This window comes from Apium graveolens, chromosome 6, assembly GCF_009905375.1.
Source record: "Apium graveolens cultivar Ventura chromosome 6, ASM990537v1, whole genome shotgun sequence".
NCBI lineage: Eukaryota > Viridiplantae > Streptophyta > Magnoliopsida > Apiales > Apiaceae > Apium > Apium graveolens.
Window position 1 is genome coordinate 122,325,345 of NC_133652.1, and position 10,281 is coordinate 122,335,625.

The following is a 10,281-nucleotide window of genomic DNA, read 5'->3' on the forward strand; positions in this document are numbered from 1 at the left end:
TGCGGTGTGCTAAATCGGTCTTCTTCCTTATCTCCTTCGCTCCTTGCGTAAAAACACGATCTTCTTCAATCCACACTTGTGAAAACGTCTCAAATCTACTTATATAATAGTCCCATAAAACTCAGATTACATAGAAGTGGAAACCAAACAGAAGTAGAAGTCTTGAAATAATATATCTTTTTTCCCGACCCTGCACGGCCGCTCAGCATAGCTGAGCGGGCGCTCAGCATAGCTGAGTGGGCGCTCAGCTTGCTGCGCGGCCGCTCAGCAATGCTGAGCGGGCGCTCAGACCTCTACTGGAAAAAATCTGATTTTGCTCCGTTTCTTCGCCGTAATCTGCCCGTTTCTTTCCTCTCGCAATGGTGAACACATGCCAAGGCTTATTCTTGATGATTCCTCCCCCGAAATGCAACTAATACCCTGAAATGCATAAACACTAGAAAAACGCATCAAATACACAAAATACTTGATTTCAAGACACCAGTTTAAGCCATTTTAAGACGCTCTTAGTGGTATAAAATTCCACTTATCACACCCCCAGACTTAAATCGATGCTTGTCCTCAAGCGTCACAGACTCAAAAACAAATATAAATCATGCATGAATGCAATCTATATGAAAATGCAGCGATCCCCCTTACTACGATTAACCAACCAAATTGCAACATCTCAACAAATGCAATTAGACAACTAAAGATCAATATACTCATGCAAACGGACATACAGCCAGAAACGTGGTGTGTGCAAATGCTTAACAGATATGCTTCGGAACTAGACCAATTATTATGACTCGACTATCCTCAAGGCAATCACATGATTATACAAAGAATAAAAATTCTAGGCACAAAGTGATATACAACACTACAAGAATTCTGGAGCTTATTACGGAATCGTGCTTTTTATTCACAACACAAATGCTTATTTGACCGTACAATGAGTGAGGTCCACAAAAGACTTATACAATGGTATCCATATAACGAGCGTTAGGTTAGCGGATCCCAGACTCTAAAAGCCTTAGGTCACTAGGCACAAAGTCCCCTAAGAACTTAATAACTCGAATACCAAAGAGCCCACTCTTGATCAATTATGCATAAACTAATTTTTTTTATATAACTTCTGAGCAAGTGCATTTCGCTCCATCTTGCTCAACCCTAGACTACTCGCACCATATGCGCGCCGGCTACTAGCCATTTGACGCCTAGCCACAACTAGCAACAAATTCCATTTTTTTTCCAAATTTTTTCTTTTTCATGCCTTTATCACTAAGAACCTATTATCGAATTCTAAGCATAATAAATAGATTGACCTCGAAAACAACCAAATCATAACAACAATCTAGCCCTTACGCATTCTCTAAGACTTAGTGGAATTACAAGTGTTTCTAGCATGCATATCAACCTACACGACTTAATATCACTTTAATGCTATCACTACACTCGCATCAATATCACAATTCAGTCGATAAACCATTGCAAAAGGGATCATGGCAAATGCATGAGCTACGTGACATGATAAACAATAAAAGCTATATATATAAAAAAAACTATATGGCCTAAATTATGCAACTATATGAACTAAGCTATCATGAATATGCAGCTATATGACACACACACAATATTCCTTAACTACCACCCCCAAACTTAAAATCTTCACTGTCCTCAGTGAAGGTAGTAGAAAGGAACACAGGGTATACCTACTCGGAGTCATCATCATCATCACCCTCAGTGGGTGGAGTATCAGGCGGCGGGTATGCAGAGTCCTCACCAAAAACTGGCCACTGGATAACAGCTCCAAGGCCCCGAAAAGCAGTCCCTAACGCAAGGGTGAGCTCCTGAGCAAACCTGCTCTGCGTCTCATACATGGCATCCATCCGCCGTGAAAGCCTCCTATACTGAGCATCAGCCAACCCAGCACCCTCCTGAGCTCTCGAAGAACCAGCCTCATCACGCCTTGGCCTAGCCATAGTAGCACCTCGTGCTGGACGCCCTCCTGGAAGACGATAATCCAGCCCATGCTCCTCAGGCTCACCACCAGTCCACTCCTGCATCCCATTCAGCGTCCCAGAATCAATCGGAGCTGCCGGCAACTGCAACTGCTCATGAGCCGGCCAGTTCACTCCCACTACTCGGCATAGCTTCGTAACTGTGGATGCATAAGGGATGTTCATATGCTTCGCTCCCCTCAAAAACTTCAGAATTCCTTGGTAGATAAACTCACCAAGGTCCACATAGTACTCCTCATTCAGAATTCCCCACAACAACTGTGCTCTCTCAACTGTGACCTCGTGTGCATGCGAAGAAGGCAAAATATTAGCACAAATAAATGCATTCCATGCACGGGCATACCTGTTCATGGCGATCGCCGGAAAGTGACGATACTCATTAGTGCCGGTCTTGAAGGTCCAAACTGTGCCCGGTCGACAGAGAGTCGCACAAATCAAATCCAAGTCAAAATCCTCAGTAGTCTTCTCATTCCAGTTTTCCTCCCCGGGTTTCCTCTCTCGCTGTCCAATCACACGGCGAATCGCCGCAGGGTGATAATCAACTGTCAGCCCCCGGACCACAGAAAACCCATTCTTTTCGGCCTTCGCGTTCGCGTAGAACTCGCGAACAACGCTCATCGGTACCGCTTCGGGTGACTCACAAAAAGCTATCCACCCCTTCTCTGCAATCATGGGCAGCAACTCACCATCCCTCCCCGATGGTAAAAACCCTCTCTCCTTCAGAATCGGCTTCCCCAATAGCCTAGTGTACTCCTCCTCCGCGGCTCTGTCAGTTAACCGAGGCCTTGCAGCAGTACCCCTCGATGAATCAGCAGTAGGAACTGTGCTGCTGCTGTCAATAGTGCGTGTTCTCTTGGGTGCCATTGATTCGTGAATAAAAGTGTGTAAGAACTGAGTTTTGGTGCTTGGGAGAGAGTTTAAGTGTAGGAAGTTTGTGGGAGATATGTAGGATAGGTATATGTATATATAGGGTGTGGAGTAGGTTAAATTAGCTTAGGAGTGGGGTTGAGGGATAAAATCATGGGGTAATGGGAAAAGAATTCGTGGGTTTATGGGTTATGATGGGTTTTTGTGTTTTTTTTTTCTGAACTGTAAAAAAAATTCTGGTACTCGACCCCTGAGCGGTCGCTCAGCAAAGCTGAGCGGGCGCTCAGCTTGCTGAGCGATCGCTCAGCAATGCTGAGCGGGCGCTAAGGGGGTCACTGGAAAAAAAAAATTTCAGCCCCTGTTTTCTGATTTTTTTGTGTTTTTGGATAGGTTATTAACTTCTAAGGGTTCCTGTAACAACAATTCATGGGTTGCCTCCCACGCAGCGCTTCTTTTTCGTCATTAGCTTGACGTTTTGTACCCTTCTCAAGTAGTCAACAAAATGGCACTAACCACTTCTCGGTTTGCCATGTCCCCATAGTAGTGCTTCAAACGCTGACCGTTAACCTTGAATGCTTGGTCCGGATCATTCTCAAAAATTTCCACCGCTCCATGTGGAAACATAGTTTTGACAATAAAAGGCCTAGACCACCTAGATTTCAACTTCCCTGGAAAAAGTCGGAGCCGAGAGTTGAATAAGAGAACTTGTTGCCCCGGCATAAATAACTTAGGATGTAGCTTCCTATCGTGCCACCTCTTCACCTTTTCTTTATACATTTTGTTATTCTCGTACGCTTGAAGTCGAAATTCATCAAGTTCATTAAGCTGAAGCATTCTTTTCTTACCAGCTGCATCTAAATCCAGGTTCAACTTTTTCAATGCCCAGTAGGCCTTATGCTCAAGCTCCGCAGGTAGATGACATCCCTTACCGTACACCAACTGAAAGGGGGACATACCAAGTGGAGTTTTGTATGCTGTTCTGTAAGCCCAAACAGCTTCATCGAGCTTTAAAGACCAATCCTTCCTTGACGGACAAACAACCTTCTCTAGAATGCGCTTTATCTCTTTGTTAGATACTTCCGCTTGACCATTTGTTTGCGGATGATAGGCAGTAGCCACTCGATGATTCACATTATAACCCTGCATCATAGAAGTGAACTTACGGTTGCAGAAATGCGATCCTTCATCCCTTATAATTACCCGAAGTGATCCAAACCTTGTGAAAATTTGCTTATGAAGAAAATTTAGCACTGCCTTTGCATCATTTGTCGGTAAAGCTTTAACTTCGACCCATTTTGAGACATAATCGACTGCCAGCAAGATGTACTGATTATTGTAAGACGAGATAAAAGGCCCCATGAAATCGATTCCCCAAACATCAAAGATCTCGACTTCAAGCATCACATTTAATGGCATCTCATCCTTCCTTGTCAAATTTCCCACTCATTGGCAACGATCACACCTTAAAACAAACTGATGAGCATCCTTGAACAAAGTAGGCCAAAAAAAACCTGCTTGCAGAATACGAGCTGCCGTCTTCTCACCACCATAGTGTCCACCATAAACCGTGGAATGGCAGTCTCGTAATATCCCCTCCGTCTCACAGAACGGGATACATCTCCTGATGATCTGGTCAGCTCCCTGTCTAAACAAATATGGTTCATCCCACATATACCACTTCACCTCATGCAGAAACTTCTTCTTTTGAGCGGATGTCAAATTATGAGGCATTACATTGCTGACGAGATAGTTTACAATATCTGCAAACCATGGTTCTTCCTCCTGAACTGCGAACAACTGCTCATCCGGAAAATATTCATTGATTAACGTCCTATCTTGTGAAGTAGAATCGAGATTCTCCAACCTAGAGAGATGGTCAGCTACTTGATTCTCAGTACCTTTTCTATTCTTGATCTCTAACTCAAAATCCTGAAGTAAAAGCACCCAACGAATGAGTCTTGGCTTCGAATCCTTCTTGGAAACCAGATAGCGAATAGCCGCATGATCAGTGAATACTGTTACTTTCGTACCAAGTAGATAAGATCGAAATTTCTCGAAACCAGCAAAGACTATAGCCAAAAGCTCCTTCTCCGTAGTGGTGTAGTTCAATTGGGCCCCATTTAAAGTCTTACTCGCATAGTAGACCACATGGAAGAGATTTTTCTTGCGCTGTCCCAGAACTGCACCTACCGCATAATCACTCGCATCACACATCATCTCAAACGGTTCTGTCCAATCTGGTGCTGTAATAACTGGTGCAGTGATCAAACTCTTCTTGAGAGTCTCGAATGCTGCCAAACATTCATCATCAAATTTGAAAAGCATATCTTTCTCAAGAAAATTACACAACGTCTTAGATATCTTTGAAAAGTCCTTGATGAATCGCCGATAAAAACCCGCATGACCAAGAAAACTACGGATTCCTTTCACAGAATTAGGTGGGGGAAGATTTTTAATGACTCCCACCTTGGCCGTGTCCACCTCCAGACCCTTGTTAGAGACCTTATGCCCAAGAATAATGCCTTCACGCACCATAAAATGACATTTCTCCCAATTGAGCACCAAATTAGTTTCCACGCATCTTTTGAGTACGGCGCGCAGATTATTCAAACATTCATCATATGAATGTCCAAAGACGGAGAAGTCGTCCATGAACACTTCGACATTATTTCCAATCATGTCAGAGAATATAGCCATCATACATCTCTGAAAAGTGGTCGGGACGCCACATAACCCAAATGAAACTCTGCGAAAAGCAAACGTGCCAAATGGACAAGTGAAGGTAGTCTTTTCCTGATCCTCTGGTGCAATACAAATCTGATTATACCCTGAATAACCATCCAGAAGACAAAAATACTCATGACCCACCAACCTGTCAAGCATCTGATCAATAAATGGAAGAGGGAAATGATCCTTCCTTGTGGCTTTGTTCAATTTTCTATAATCCATGCATACTCTCCATCCTGTAACTGTTCGAGTGGGGATGAGCTCATTCTTTTCATTTGCGACCACAGTGATACCTCCTTTCTTAGGTACACATTGTACGGGGCTCACCTACGAGTTGTCAGAAATAGGATAAATGATGCCTGCATCTAGCCATTTTAGAATTTCTTTCTTCACCACCTCCTTCATGATGGGATTCAGTCTTCGCTGGTGTTCCACAGTCGGCTTACTACCTTCCTCTAGCAGAATTTTATGCATACAATATGAAGGACTTATTCCCTTGATGTCTGCTATGGTCCATCCAATAGCCGATTTGAATTCTCTCAAAATCCTTAAGAGCTTGTCTTCCTCACTACCTGAAAGGTCAGATGAAATAATAACAGGTAACGTAGATGAATCACCTAAAAAAGCATACCTCAAGTGTTCAGGTAATGGCTTGAGCTCCAAGGTAGGTGCTTCCTCTATTGATGGTTTGAGCTTTCCTTCAGCATTCTTAAGGTCAGAAGTACCAAGAGATTCAAACGGCATGTCCAGCTTTCGCTTCCAGGGAGAAGCATTCAGATATTGTAATTGCTCGTTGCCATCTTCATCATCGCTGTCAAAATCCCCCACTAAGGCCTTTTCCAATGCATCAGACATTAGCATGCGATCGAGTTCCGAAGTAACCGCAGAATCAATCACATCCACTTTTAAGCACTCCTCATCTTCTGTAGGGAATTTCATTGCCTTGAATAAGTTGAAGGTCACATCCTGATCTTGTACCCGCATAGTAAGTTCACCTTTTTGCACATCTATCAAGGTACGGCCAGTAGCCAAGAAAGGCCTTCCCAAGATTATGGGAATCTTCTTATCTTCCTCAAAATCCAGAATAACAAAATCTGCAGGAAAGAAGAGCTTATCCACCTTGACGAGCACATCCTCCACTATGCCCCTTGGGTAAGTAATGGAACGATCAGCCAATTGTAGAGACATGTATGTGGGTTTTGGATCAGGCAGATCCAGCTTTTTAAAGATCGACAACGGCATCAGATTAATGCTTGCTCCCAAATCACAAAGGCACTTATCAAAGGTTAGATTGCCAATGGTGCAAGGAATGGTGAAGCTTCCTGGATCTTTTAGTTTTGGTGGTAACTTTTGCTGCAGAACAGCGCTGCATTCTTCCGTGAGAGCAACGGTCTCAAGGTCATCCAGTTTCACCTTCCTTGAAAGAATAGTCTTCATAAACTTCGCATAACTAGGCATTTGCTCCAGAGCCTCAGTGAAAGGTATATTGATGTGAAGTTTCTTGAACACCTCCAGAAACTTCCCGAACTGTCTATCCAGCTTTTGTTGCTGCAATCTCTTAGGAAAAGGTGGTGGAGGATAGAGCTGTTTCTCCCCTGTATTAGCCTCAGGCAGAGTGTGTTCAACAGTAGTCTTCCTTGGTTCCGCCGCTTTCTCCTTTTGCTTAGATTCTTCATCACTAATTTCAGCTTCTCCTTCTTTTGCCTTTTCAGCATCAGCAACTTTTCCAGACCTTAAGGTAATAGCCTTGACTTGCTCTTTAGCTTCCTTCCTGCCTGGTACTTCCGTGTCACTGGGAAGAGTGCCAGGCTGACGATTGAGCACTGTATTGGCTAATTGACCGATTTGATTTTCCAAGGTCTTGATAGAAATCGCTTGACTCTTGCATAACAGCTTAAGTTCCTCAAAATCAGCACTAGTAGGTGCAGCTGTACTTCCCTATTGAGGATATGATTACCTTGTAGCATACTGCTGTGGTTGCTGGAATCCAGGTGGGTTAAACTGTTTACTCACTCCTTGCTGATATGGTGGCTGAATAGCATTCTGATTATTCCCCAAGCTGAAATTTGGATGATTTCTGTTGTTAGGATGATAGGTCGCTGGCACAGGCTGCTGTTGTCCCTGATAATTATTCACATACTGAACAGATTCGTTGACAAGAGAACACTGATCCGTAGCATGAGAACCTGCACAAAGCTCACAAACCATAGCTATTTGATTAACTCCATATGTAGCCAAAAAATCAACCTTCATTGATAGCGCTTGGAGCTGGGCTGCAATAGCGGTGGCTGTATCAACTTCCAGAATACCTGCTACCTTGCCTAACGTCATCCTCTGAGTTGGGTTTTGATGCTCATTTGCAGCCATCATCTCTATAAGATTATACGCCTCAGTATAGCTTTTAGCCCATAAGGCGCCTCCAGCTGCTGCATCGAGCATGGGCCAAGATTGGGCCCTCAAACCATTATAGAAACCCGTGATCACCATCCAATCCGGCATTCCATGATGTGGACATTTTCTCAACATTTCCTTGTAGCGTTCCCAAGCCTCGCACATAGATTCTGTAGGTTGCTGCGCAAACTGAGTAAGAGCACTCCTCATAGCAGCAGTCTTTGCCATCGGATAAAACTTCACCAGAAACTTTTGCGCAAGATCTTGCCACGTAATGATGGACCCAGCTCGTTCAGAATGTAACCAGTCTTTAGCCTTGTCCCTCAATGAGAATGGGAAAAGTCTCAACTTGATAGCCTCATCAGTCACGCCATTATACTTAAAAATGCGGCAGATCTCGACAAAATTCCTTATGTGCATGTTGGGGTCTTCAGTTGCCGCTCCTCCAAAAGAAACAGAATTCTGCACCATCTGAATAGTGCCCGGCTGATTTCAAAGGTGTTAGCTTGAATAGCCGGATGAAGGATGCTTGACTGAATGTCATCAATTTTAGGCCGAGAAAAATCCATAAGAGCTGGATCAGCTTGAACAATATGATCTCCCATGTTTACTGGTTCTTTCCGCTCAGTTCCTGAATCCGAATCCTCAAAATCTAACTTCTCCGGAATATCAAGAACTTCGTCTGTCTCCTCAGCTGTATCTAAAGTCCTCTTGCGAGCACGAGAACGAGTTTGCATAAACGCTTGCTAAAGTACCTGAAACACAACCGGAAACAATAATTAACTACTACGTCCTAATCACTGAGTCCTAATGACCAATGATGGTAAGTACATAAACTAAACAAATACGCCGAGTCCCCGGCAGCGGCGCCAAAAACTTGTTAGGGCGAAATCACGCACTAATATTCACGCAAGTATACGCGTTCGCAAGTAATATAGAATACTTTCTAGTTCGTTCCCACAGAGACTCAGACTAAATTATTGTCTAATTAAACTCACTCACCAATGTATGATTACTTCTCAATGTTAAGACACTAACACTTAAGATTGTTGATTAAATATTAACTACAATTAACTACTTAATTAATCACTTACTTAACACTTTAAATTATCAATAATAAAACACTCATGAGATCACAACTTCATTATTACTTCCTTCAATAGCCATTATTATTACCTTTAGCATGTGACAGTGATGATATTAATCGAATAACACGAAACTGATAAAAGCCAACTTTCATTGTACTAATACCATTCTACCAAGCATCCACAATTAAGATAGAAGTTGAAAAGTCATCAATTATGTTGAGTTCCTATATGTCTACAGAAATTGACAACACAGCGATTTAAGCACAAGTTATTCCTTTTGATTACATAGGAAAAATAAAATTGTTAGAGTTACCCACTAATCATGCACAACGTACATGAACCTATGCTAGCATGGCAAGTTCTAAATCTCAAGATCCACCGTCGCTTCACAAGAGATTAACACCCTATCTTATATGTTCGCGACGCACATAAGACGAATACGCACAACCAATACTAGATATCATACAATCATCACACACTAAAGTATTAAACAATTACTAAAGAATTCCATAATAAATCCGTTGCAACCCCATGATCACGATTAGCCCATAATAGCACTTATCGTCATCATGGGTTCATATGAAATCATGATAAACAAACACAAGAAAATAATAACTAAACTAATTATATTAAAACAGAGTACGTCACAAGAGTAAATAAGTTCAAAGTAAGAAAACTAGCATCCAACGTTACAACGAAACAAGAATCACAAGAAAATATGCTTCCTCTTCGTTGCGGTGTGCTAAATCGGTCTTCTTCCTTATCTCCTTCGCTCCTTGCGTAAAAACACGATCTTCTTCAATCCACACTTGTGAAAATGTCTCAAATCTACTTATATAATAGTCTCATAAAACTCAGATTACATAGAAGTGGAAACCAAACAGAAGTAGAAGTCTTGAAATAATATATCTTTTTTCCCGACCCTGCGCGGCCGCTCAGCATAGCTGAGCGGGCGCTCAGCTTGCTGTGCGGCCGCTCAGCAATGCTGAGCGGGCGCTCAGACCTCTACTGGAAAAAATCTGATTTTGCTCCGTTTCTTCGCCGTAATCTGCCCGTTTCTTTCCTCTCGCAATGTTGAACACATGCCAAGGCTTATTCTTGATGATTCCTCCCCTTAAATGCAACTAATACCCTGAAATGCATAAACACTAGAAAAACGCATCAAATACACAAAATACTTGATTTCAAGACACCAATTTAAGCCATTT

The 10,281-nt window shown here is 42.6% G+C and overlaps 1 non-coding gene across 1 annotated transcript; it reads left to right on the forward strand.

Annotated features, from left to right (window-relative positions):
• The first annotated feature begins 8,091 nt into the window (after positions 1-8,091).
• On the forward strand, positions 8,092-8,198 carry LOC141669438 (small nucleolar RNA R71). The gene has a single exon (XR_012553723.1). It is a non-coding gene; the product is annotated as a small nucleolar RNA R71 (small nucleolar RNA).
• The last annotated feature ends 2,083 nt before the right edge of the window (positions 8,199-10,281 follow it).